An 11970-nucleotide genomic window follows, 5' to 3' on the forward strand; every position below is an offset into this window, starting at 1 on the left:
ATTTCACCAAATCGCACGAATGGTGCATCATTATTTATTGTTTTCTCTAGTTTTACCCAGATCATGATGCTGTTAGAATGTTAGTTTTGTTCCAGGAGATATCTCCACCCTAACACATACACATGCCTTCATATATATTTTCTCTCGTACAAATTTTTTTGTGGTGAAATATGGTGATGGTTTGGAACTCATGTGGTCCCTTCCTTGCTAATCTGATTCTTTGTGCATACTGATCAGTATTTCTGATAATTTAAAAACACGAGAATATGGCCAATTAGTTTAACTTTTGCTTCGCTTCAGGTTAACCGATGATCTCATATCGTTCAGAATGGATCTAATAGCTAATAACTTAAGCTTCAGGTATATCGGTGACCAGATATTCAATACTGGTCAAATAGCAATTCCCTTCCCCTCATTTACCCATCTGAAAGAAAACGTTTCATCTGTTTAATATTAATATCAATGCAGAAAGATTCAGAATGACAAAAATATCCACACAAAACTGTAAAACCCATGTTCAAGATAGAGTCGGAATCGTACAATGGAATCTGCTTCAACTATCCTTACAATATTAGTGAATAGACTATTGTGTCTTCATGTGGTGCACCATGGAACAAACGCTTTGAATTATCAAGTTACCATTGCTTCAAATTTGTAAATATTTCAGGTTTTAATTCATAACGTTATGACAAGCTCCGTATATAGTCCATATGCACGCATATAAATGATCATTTCCATTACATTCTAACCATTCCATTTAAAGTCATCACACAACGAACAGATTAGGTCAGATAAGATGTATTTTGTACTTTGCTTATATTTGGGAAGTTATGTGTTATACATGTATAATCTGCCATACTGAACGGAAGAGTGAACAGTGACAATGACGTCACATCAACCCTGGTATCAAAGCCACGACTGCATCTATCATGGAATGAAACATTGCATCTATCATGCTGCGCATGCACTGGTGAAATTCAAAACGTTCAGTGTCTTTTGATCTATCGGTGATGTACTATTAAAACCCATGTGTTGATGGTTTGTTTATATCAACCCTGGGTGAGTCCATGGATCATCATATATTGCGTAAAGATAATAATGTGACTCAAGGCGAATGAAAACGTTTTGATGTTACGTGTACTCATTTCAGGTTCGACAGTTATCTGCAAGAATGGAGGCGAAATAAATTAATAATATTGATACTGTTGAAGTAACAGTCCATCCTTTTCGCACTGTGCGTTTGAGACAGGACATGGACTGCAAAGTTACATGACAGGTAGTGGCAAGTATAATATATGTACACCTCCATAACTGCAATGACAGAATATTTCTGATTGATTATAATGATTTCCACTGCAATAATTGTGGATAACATTCATTAGACAGGTCAGTCTGTGGTTGTACATCGAAGGCTGTGAAGCCTTCTCCAGAGGATAGATAATAACTAAGTGTAGAAACTTAACACCAATTATGGTGGCATTAAGCTACTCAGTGTATGACATACAGTTTTCATCTCTTATATCCTATCAATTCTGTATAGCTGTATTTTGTATTTGCTTCATGAAAATAAAGCTATCAAATAAAGTCTATAAATCTGTTCTTGTTTCTATGCAAATAATTACTCATGAAGATGTCGATGTGCAAAATCAAGAACGCTCGGACCCGTCCCCTTCGGCGTCTGTCCGAACCTCGGCCGCATATTGAGTTATCATTCGTTTTGTTTCAACGAAATGTCCTTTAAAGTTTATGGCCGTCCTCTGTTTCATTGCAGAAACTTAGCTGCGAACCATGAAATGATAGTACCAGACGCCATCTTGTTTTCCATCAGATGAGTCAATATTCATTACGTGACAGGCCAAAACTGATCATGTGATAAGTCAATATTCGAGGTCAGTGGCAGTTACATGATTTGGGGGTCTACATTTCAATGTATTGTTTCGTCACATGATGACAGATTAACCAATGGAATTGCAAGATTAATAGAGGCATAACAATTCACAATTTATGACCCAAATGTTAACAGTTTTTAACCTGTGAACGAGAGCAATGGAAATGCAAGTATTTTATAGGCACATGATGAAATAGTATTGACTTTAACGCAGTGGAGTTTGGGTTTAATCCATAAGCAATTGACGTTAAATAAGAGGCCGTGCGGATTCGCTGTGCAGAGTTCCGTTCCTTGGGCACCTATGACTGTGGGTTTGAATCCCAGTTCGCCCCGATTATATTTCTAGGTTTGTCAGCACCATACCCGTGCTCGTGGGTTTCCACCGAAGTGGTAAACGTCTGAGACCTGCATCACTTCGGGCTTTCTTCCCACATTACGCTGACACGCCGTGATATAACTGGAATACTGTTAAAAGCGGCGTTGAACCCAATTCACTCACTCACCCTAATAACTGCTGCCTTTTTCAGTCTAGTGGTTTGAGGTGAGTAAAACCTGGGAATTTCAGTTCACCCACATCATAAGCCCATGTTTCTACACATAAAATTATGTTATATCCAGACAATTAATTGATAACGTTCAATAATTCCAGCTTTAATTTGTAAGTCTTTTCGTTATCAGATTGTATGGTTAAAGTTGTCATTACCTTGCCACTCCGTTATCTGCTGGTGGATCTCGTCGTCACACACGTGAATGGGGTGAGCGTCTTGATTGGAGTGATGTCTGCATCATCTTCTGTAGGTGTGTATATCCTACTTTCGATGTATGGTTTTTCAGGGTCGCAAATGTATCTGCTTATTTTGCTGTGTCATTGAAAGGCTTTTATTTCGACGTGTTTCCCTCATCCGCTGGCTATAGTCTTTGGATAGGCCAATAATGTGTCCCTTTAACTTCTTTGTTGATTTCGGGATTGTTGTCTTGTTTTTATTGTGACAAGAATAGCTTTTTTTGCAGAAAACTTAATTGTTTATTTTTATATATTAATGTTTAAGATAGTGCATCAGCTTGTCCCCGAAGATAAACGTTTTCTTCAGCAATGATATTCAAATCTGTTTTCTAGTTTTTTAATTTGTTCAGATAGACCTTGAAAATTGTCTTTCATCTCTTTTCACATTTCATATATTTTTTGGGGAAAAATACAGTTGAAGTCATGTCGTTGATGGATGTTAACGTTACGTCGCCATCGTCATGGTAAAGTAAGGAGACTTCGAATCTGTATTCAATTAATGAGGGATACAATCAAACCTTGTTAGTCCGGACCCTTTTAAACCTCCATCAGCACTACATCTCCTCTGAAGTGTGATTTCTCAATGAACATGCTCGTTGTGTCCGGACAATTTCACTTGGATCGGTACCTACTGTCTCAATGGGCTTACAGTGAATAACCTTTGTTTTGGGTGTTTTATGCAGCATATACGATAGTGGACTATCGTATATGCTGTATCATGGCTTGATTAGACAAACCAGTGATTTATAATATGAATATTGTCCAACACCGTCGGTCTGCGATGACACGCAATCATCCAAGTCACCGACTACTTAGTCATCAAAGGAGGGCTTGGAGTAAATTCTAACAATGGTTCGCACCATCCACGATTATTCAGGGTATTATTTCTTCCACGTTTTGTTTTCACTTTTAAGGGCAATGAAGTGTTTCGTCGGATAATTTCAGAAGTGACTTCACCATCTCAAACCCCCAATATACATGTATATTTATAGTAAAGGAATGGAGATATGACACAGAGTGAGATATATAACTAGTGGATAGGGGTTGTAATTATTGAATTTGATCACTTTCCATCTTTGGTAATGACTAACTAGTGTCGTTCAAAGTGCCCCCATGCCTAATCTCACATTTACAGTCATGCTATTCAACCTTGTCGTGGATGTCATCGTTCGGCCACTGCGTTAATATGCATTACCCAGCTACCCATCTAATCACGAGACACTTCTCTCTAAAAATAACGGCGTCAAATTTACGTCATCAAGTTGCGCAATAATCTCCATGACAGAACAACGTTTTATCCTGAAACTAACAACGCTTCGTTCTCCATTGTTCTTTGCTATTTATCGCGTAGTCGTCTTATATATCAATATATATATATATTTAAAAACAGCTGATTTTATGGGTAGATAGTTCACTTAACATCAGCAGTGTTACCTAATTGCAGAGACTTATGACCAATTGTCCGATATCCTAACACTCAAACCCGATGTTGAACTCTCTCACAAAGGCTTCGGAGCATACACTAAAGTACTCACGGAAATGAACAAAAACTGTTTTTCTCAATTTAAAAATCGACACAAAGTGTTACGTAGCTGTAAATACGAAATAACAAAACAACTGGAAAAGTACTAGTCTGGATTTGCTAGTTTGATCTCAGTGAACAGTACAAAATGTACTTTACAGGAGGTAATTTGTCGGCACTTTCAACATTCAAAAATAAAACTAAGTCCAAATTGACATTATGCACCTGTTCTCACCTGTCTTCAAGGTGTCATGGTCACCTTGATCTACTTACACCTGGTTATGCCCTGTTTCACAATAGTCTGTTTTATTCACATTTTTACACACTTTTACGTGTAAAAAGGCATAAAAACATTTGATTCGCCACGGCCCAATTAGTACTAATTAAGTTGTTTGAATATTTACATATTTTGTATATTAACTGCATTTATTTAAGATCTGAGGTCGAGAAAACAGGTTTTTTTTTCATTTCCGTGAGTACTTTAATCATTCATTCGGCACGGAAAATCAGCAATTCCTCAGAGTTCGCTGGTTTATCTCAAAAGCAGTTTCAGAAACATGCATTATGCAGTGGCGATACACATCGATATAGCCTGTACCCGTGGAATGCCGCACAAGACCTGATCACTCACCCTTTTGCAGCAGGACATACTTTGACATTCTTATCTCCATTTAACGCAGCTTCAAACAGCATATCATTTATATCACGACGTGTCAGTATTATGTTGGTGGAAAGTGATGCATGTTCTAGACGTTAACTGCTTTGGCTGAAACTTACGAGCACGGGTTTAGTGCTGGCAAACTTAAGAACATGATCAAGGCGACCTGAGATTCGAACTAAATATCATAGGTTTCCGACGCTTCTGGCGCTTAAGAAGAAGGGACTACCGGTGTCCCTGTTGTGAAAAGTATGAACCCATCAATATGGATTGTGTTCACTGATACACAGTTGAATACAGTTTAAGTATTAGAAGAGCACTGTGAATTAATATGAGAAAATACTGTATGTTTGCAGCGAGGTAGTAATGAGAAAAGGGATGTATATTTGTAAGCAACGTCATTGCCCTCGTGACGTTAAAACATCCCAATTCGAAAAATGGGATGTCCTCAGAGATTCGTCTAGAGGAAGCGAGAACTAAGATCTGATTTTCATGAGATTGAGTAAAGTGTTATATCTCCAAGAATAAAGGTTATCTCCCTTACATCACAACCACGCCACTGGATCGTGCATTGCCGCGCCTACATGACAGGGTCGCCCGTGTCCAAAATGAGGGCAGACATATTTGCGTGCATATATGTGTACATGTATGTATATGTGTATGAATATGGGTAAATGTTTGTGTGTGTATGTGATTGTGTAATGCATATGTGTATTTGTATATGTATATGCACATGTGTGTATGTGTATGTGTATGCGCGTATATATTCATTCATTCATTCATTCATTCATTCATTCATTCATTCATTTGTGTATGTTTTTGTGCGGATGTACTTACATTTGTGTATGCGCGTTTGTACATTTGTGTATGTGCGTTTGTACATTTGTGTATGTGCGTTTGTACATTTGTGTGTGTGTATGCGCGTATGTGCATTTGTGTTTGTGTATGTGCGTATGTACATTTGTGTATATGTGTGTGCGTTTGTACATTTGTGTGTGTGTATGTGCGTATGTACATTTGTGTATGTGTGTGTGCGTTTGTACATTTGTGTATGTGTGTATGCGCGTATGTGCATTTTTGTTTGTGTATGTGCGTATGTACATTTGTGTTTGTGTATGTGCGTTTGTACATTTGTGTATGTGTGTATGTACATTTGTGTATGTGCGTTTGTACATTTGTGTGTGTGCGTTTGTACATTTGTGTATGTGCGTCTGTACATTTGTGTATGTGCGTTTGTACATTTGTGTATGTGTGTGTGCGTTTGTACATTTGTGTGTGTGTATGCGCGTATGAGCATTTGTGTTTGTGTATGTGCGTATGTACATTTGTGTATGTGAGTATGTACATTTGTGTATGTGCGTATGTACATTTGTGTTTGTGCATTTGTGTATGCGCGTATGTACATTTGTGTTTGTGCATTTGTGTATGTGCGTTTGTACATTTGTGTATGTGTATGTGCGTATGTACATTTGAGTGTGTGTGTGTGTGTATGCGTTTGTACATTTGTGTATGTGCGTTTGTACGTTTGTGTATGTGCGTTTGCACATTTGTGTATGTGTGTGTGCGTTTGTACATTTGTGTGTGTGTATGCGCGTATGTGCATTTGTGTTTGTGTATGTGCGTATGTACATTTGTGTATGTGAGTATGTACATTTGTGTATGTGCGTATGTACATTTGTGTTTGTGCATTTGTGTATGCGCGTATGTACATTTGTGTTTGTGCATTTGTGTATGTGCGTTTGTACATTTGTGTATGTGTATGTATGTATGTACATTTGTGTGTGTGCGTTTGTACATTTGTGTATGTGCGTTTGTACGTTTGTGTATGTGCGTTTGTACATTTGTGTATGTGTGTGTGCGTTTGTACATTTGTGTGTGTGTATGCGCGTATGTACGTTTGTGTATGTGAGTATGTACATTTGTGTATGTGAGTATGTACATTTGTGTTTGTGCATTTGTGTATGTGCGTTTGTACATTTGTGTATGTGTATGTGCGTATGTACATATGTGTGTGTGTATGTGTATGTGCGTATGTACATTTGAGTGTGTGTGTGTGTATGCGCGTATGTGCATTTGGATGTATGTACGTACGTATGTACGTATGTTTGTATGTATGTATGTATGTATGTATGTATGTATGGATGGATGGATGGATGGATGGATGGATGGATGCATGGATGCATGCATGCATGCATGTATGTATGTATGTACATTTGTGAATGTACATTTGTTTATGTATGTACGTGTACGTGTGTGTAAACAAATTGTAAATGATTCCGCGACATTTGATTATGTTTCCATTTACCTAAAACATAGCTGGACTTATTTGACAATCACCCTGTAAGTAAGGAAAATCTTGTGAAATTTATACGTGTACGTGTGTGTAAACAAATTGTAAATGATTCCGCGACATTTGATTATGTTTCCATTTACCTAAAACATAGCTGGGCTTATTTGACAATCACCCTGTAAGTAAGGAAAATCTTGTGAAATTTATATTTTGGAATATTTCTGGAATTTGGAGTAAATTAAGTGACTCTGACTTCTGTAGCTATGTACAAAACTTTGACATCATTGGAATTACGGAAACATGGTGTAAGGATCTCAATTTAGGTAATGTTTTCCAAAATTATGAAATCATTAACAAAGAGGCAGATAAATTATCATCTTATGGCAGACTTTCTGGTGGCATTTTAGTTATGACTAGGAAAGAATTGTATAAATATGTAAAATGGACAAAAACTTCTGAAAATGCAATTTTCCTACTGTTTGACAAACAACTTTTGGGAACAGAATTAGATTTGCTTTATGCTTGTGTGTACATACACCCAGAGAGTTCCTCATGGTATGATAAGTTTAGTCCTAATTGCAAAAATGGTGTCACTCTTTTGCAAGAGAAACTACTTACAATATTATCAGAATTTGATGATGTACATGTATTATGTGGTGGTGATTTAAATGCCAGAACTGGAACTAAATATGACTTTGTTGAAGATGACTTAATAGAGTATACTGAAAATCATAATTACTTCATGGCTGATCTTATATCGGATTACTTCAATCTTGAACGCTTTTCTCTAGATAGAGTTTTAAACAACTTTCGAAAATGTTTAACTGATTTATGTTCAGTTCTGAATATTCATATCATGAATGGAAGATGTGGTAGAGATAAAAATGTCGGTGACTTTACTTTTATTGGTGTAAATGGTACCAGTGTAATTGACTATATTATAGCCTCTTCTCCATTATTTGACAATGTTGCAGACTTTGGTGTAGAATCTCGATCAGATTCATTTCACCTTCCAGTTACAATGACATTAAAAGTACCTGAAACACACCAACCCTCAAACCCAAGGAATGATCAGGCTACTAAATCAAATATTGACAAATCGCAAAATTTCTTTTCTGACCAAGTTCAAGATTTACTTGATAAATCAGTAAATACAGCATTGTCCAATACTGATGTAAGTATTAATTACTTAGTGGATGCCTTGAAATTAGCGGGCTCAGACATGTAAAAAAAGGTTAGAAATCCAAAGCTTAGTCAATTGTGTAAATGGTATGATGCAGAATGTGAGGGTCTTAAAAAGAAAAGATGTAGGGCACTCAATAAATTCAGGAGATGTAAAGATAAAGACTCACTTAGAGAATATCATAACATAAGAAACAAATATATAGCTATGTGCAAAGAAAAGAAACAAGAATATTTACATGATAAGCAACAATCCTTAGAAAATAACATTCATGACTCTAAACTATTTTGGTCAGAACTGAAAAGTCTTAGCAAACATCAAAAGACAAATAATATCAACATTAAGCATTGGTACATTTACTTTAAAGAATTATTTACTTTCACAGATACTGATCAGAGCCCTGAAAATCAGTTCCAGGAGTCACAAGATAATACTCAGACTCAAACAGATGCTCAGTTTGCAAATGATATACTGGATTCCCCTATTACCAGAGATGAGATTTTAGAGAGTATACACCATCTTAAATGCAACAAATCACCAGGAATGGATCAGATTATTCCCGAGTTTTTTAAACATTCCTCAGATATCATTGTACCTTACCTCGAACTTATATTTAGTGTTATATTAGAAAATGGAACATTTCCAGATGCATGGTCAATAGGGATAATTGTGCCAATACATAAACAAGGTGATCTAAATAATATAAACAATTACAGAGGTATTTCACTGCTAAGTATTTTTGGTAAACTATTCACAAACATAGTAAATAAAAGGTTAGTGTTTTGGGCAGATGCCCTCAACAAAATCAATGAAGAACAAGCTGGATTTAGAGAGGGCTATTCAACTATTGACAACATTTTTATCCTCCAAGTTTTAGTTAACAAATACCTCAGTGTCAAGGGTGGGAAACTTTATGTGCTCTTCGAATTCATTGACTTTGCCAAGGCATTTGACTCAGTGCAGAGACATAAACTATGGAACCTTTTAAGATCACATGGCCTCAGCTTTAAGATGAACAAACTATTGGGTAGCATTTACGAGAATATTAAGGTGTGTGTGCGAAACAATAATGAGATTTCAGAAACATTTATTAGTCAGTTAGGAGTAAGACAAGGATGCATCTTAAGCCCATTTCTCTTTACTTTTTTCATAAATGAACTGGCTGTGCAAATAAATACCAACTGTAATTATGGTGTTCAGATCCATCCAGATATTACACAGATATTTTTACTTTTATTTGCAGATGATATTGCTCTCTTTTCATCAACAATCAAAGGACTGCAGTGTCAAATTAATGAACTTGAAAGTTACTGCAATAAATGGAAGCTAACAGTTAACATGAGTAAAACAAAAGTTTTGGTATTTAAGAATGGAGGTCATTTAGCAAGTAAAGAATATTGGTCCTTCAAAGGACAAAAAATAGAAACTACAGGATTTTATAAATATCTTGGTGTTTACTTCAGTAGAAACTTGTCATGGCATAAACATTTGTATCAAGCTGCTTTACAAGTAAGAAAGGTCTTTGTAAGTATCCATAAGAGTTTGAAAGTTTTAGAAACCATTTCTCATCAATCTTTTTTTTAAATATTTGATATAAAGATACTCCCCATTTTGTTGTATGGGGCAGAAGTCTGGGGTTTACAGCACTTTGATGCCATAGATAGGATTCATTTATATGTTTGCAAAAAGTATTTAGGTGTTAAAATAAACACTTCAAGCTTGGTGGTGTATGGAGAATGTGGAAGATTCCCTCTCTATGTATATTCAAATATAAAAGTTATTAAATACTGGCTGAGACTTATTGACATGCCCTCATATAGATTGCCAAAAAAGTGTTATAATATGATGATAGTTTATGATAATAATGGGAAAAGAAACTGGGTTACAGGTGTTAGAGAATTACTTTTCAGTTGTGGCTTTGGTGATATTTGGCAAAACCAAAATGTGTATTCCAAACCAATGTTTATACTTTCATTAACCCAGAGATTAAAGGATATTTATTTTCAATCTTGGACTGCATCATTGACTCTAACAAACAAATGCTTTTATTACAAAATGTTTAAATCAGAAATAATTATGGAAGATTATTTATCAAAAGTTAATGTTAAAAATTTCCGAACGGCTCTTTCACGTTTTAGATGTTCTTCTCACGACCTTTTAATAGAAACACGGCGCTATGTAAACATTCCTCGTGAAGAAAGAATCTGTAATCTATGTAGTTTAAACTCAGTAGAAGATGAATTTCATTTCTTACTTGTATGTCCAGTGTATTTACACCTTAGAGAAAAATACCTGCAAGCTTATTATTACAGGTACCCTAATATTATTAAATTTGTTACATTGCTGTCAAACACAAAAAGAAGTATCTTACAAAATGTGTCCATGTTCATATATTATGCCTCTTTATACCTACAGAACCATATGAAAGAATAATCTTAGCTGCTTGGTACTAGGAAACTATTGTGTATATACATTAAGTACATATTTATAGATATTTGCCATCTGAATAAACTACAAACAAAAGAGTTAGAAATGGTATTAAACTACTAGGCTGTCATATGATATTGTGGGACGTGATATTACAAATGGTTAAGTATAGTTATATGTATATGAAATGATATGATGTGACATGACATGACGTGGTATGATATGAAGTGATGTGGTGTGATATGATGCATGAGGGGATATGATGCAATATATTATGTGTATTATAGAAATTGTGTAAATACTGTTTTTTTAGTGTACATATTATATGGCTTGCGGTCTTCCAGTGTTGAATAAATATTGATTGATTGATATGAAATAAATTGGCATGGAATGACATGGCATTATATGGTATGATATGATAAGATAAGATGGGACAAGCTATGACATTGCTAATGTGTTGTGTGATATGACATGTTGAAATGTGATACAATATAGTTGTGATATATGGTACGATGGTATGTATAGTATGTTATGATAATGTTATATGAAATAATACTATATAATATGATCTTATAATAATGATACAATATGATATGATGTTATAGAATATGTTGTATGATATAACAAGATGTGATATGGTAATATAGAAATTATGAAATTACAGGGCATGGTATTGTACTGAATGTGCGAAATTATGTGACTGCGTTGAAATGCGAGGTGGAATGACGTGAGGTGATCTGGTGAGATATGTACATAAATTGTATAAAACTGTATATTCTTCAACTTGTACTATAGGCCTGTGGCCTCTTCAGTATGTGAAATAAAGAAATTCGAAATTCGAAAACATAGCTCAAGCCCACAGGTCGGCTTCCTGCGAGACGTTTCCTGGATTATCAGTGTCTAGCCCGTGATATGCATAGCCTCCACTTCAAATAAAAAGATTAAATTAACTTCGTTTTACTTATTTATGTATGTCTCATACATAATCATTTGATCGTTTAAGACATTATTAACAACATATATATCATCAAATAACAATATTTGCCCTACTACAGTGTCTGCCATCTGGTTACACCTTAGTAATGGCCGATGATAGTTTCACCTACGGCGATTTTCATCAGGAAACATTGATAATCCGTTGTCCTTAAATGATATTGTGAGTTGGTTGAATATGAATTTTCTTGACGAAGATTTAGATCTGGAGATATTTAGGACAGA

General features: G+C 35.5%; 1 pseudogene; it reads left to right on the plus strand.

The window, feature by feature from the left end:
- Nucleotides 1-9297: 9297 nt before the first annotated feature.
- Nucleotides 9298-10758, plus strand: LOC139462095 (uncharacterized; annotated as a pseudogene).
- The last annotated feature ends 1212 nt before the right edge of the window (nt 10759-11970 follow it).

This window comes from Haliotis cracherodii, unplaced genomic scaffold (assembly GCF_022045235.1).
Source record: "Haliotis cracherodii isolate W230 unplaced genomic scaffold, xgHalCrac1.p SCAF_15, whole genome shotgun sequence".
Taxonomy (NCBI): domain Eukaryota; kingdom Metazoa; phylum Mollusca; class Gastropoda; order Lepetellida; family Haliotidae; genus Haliotis; species Haliotis cracherodii.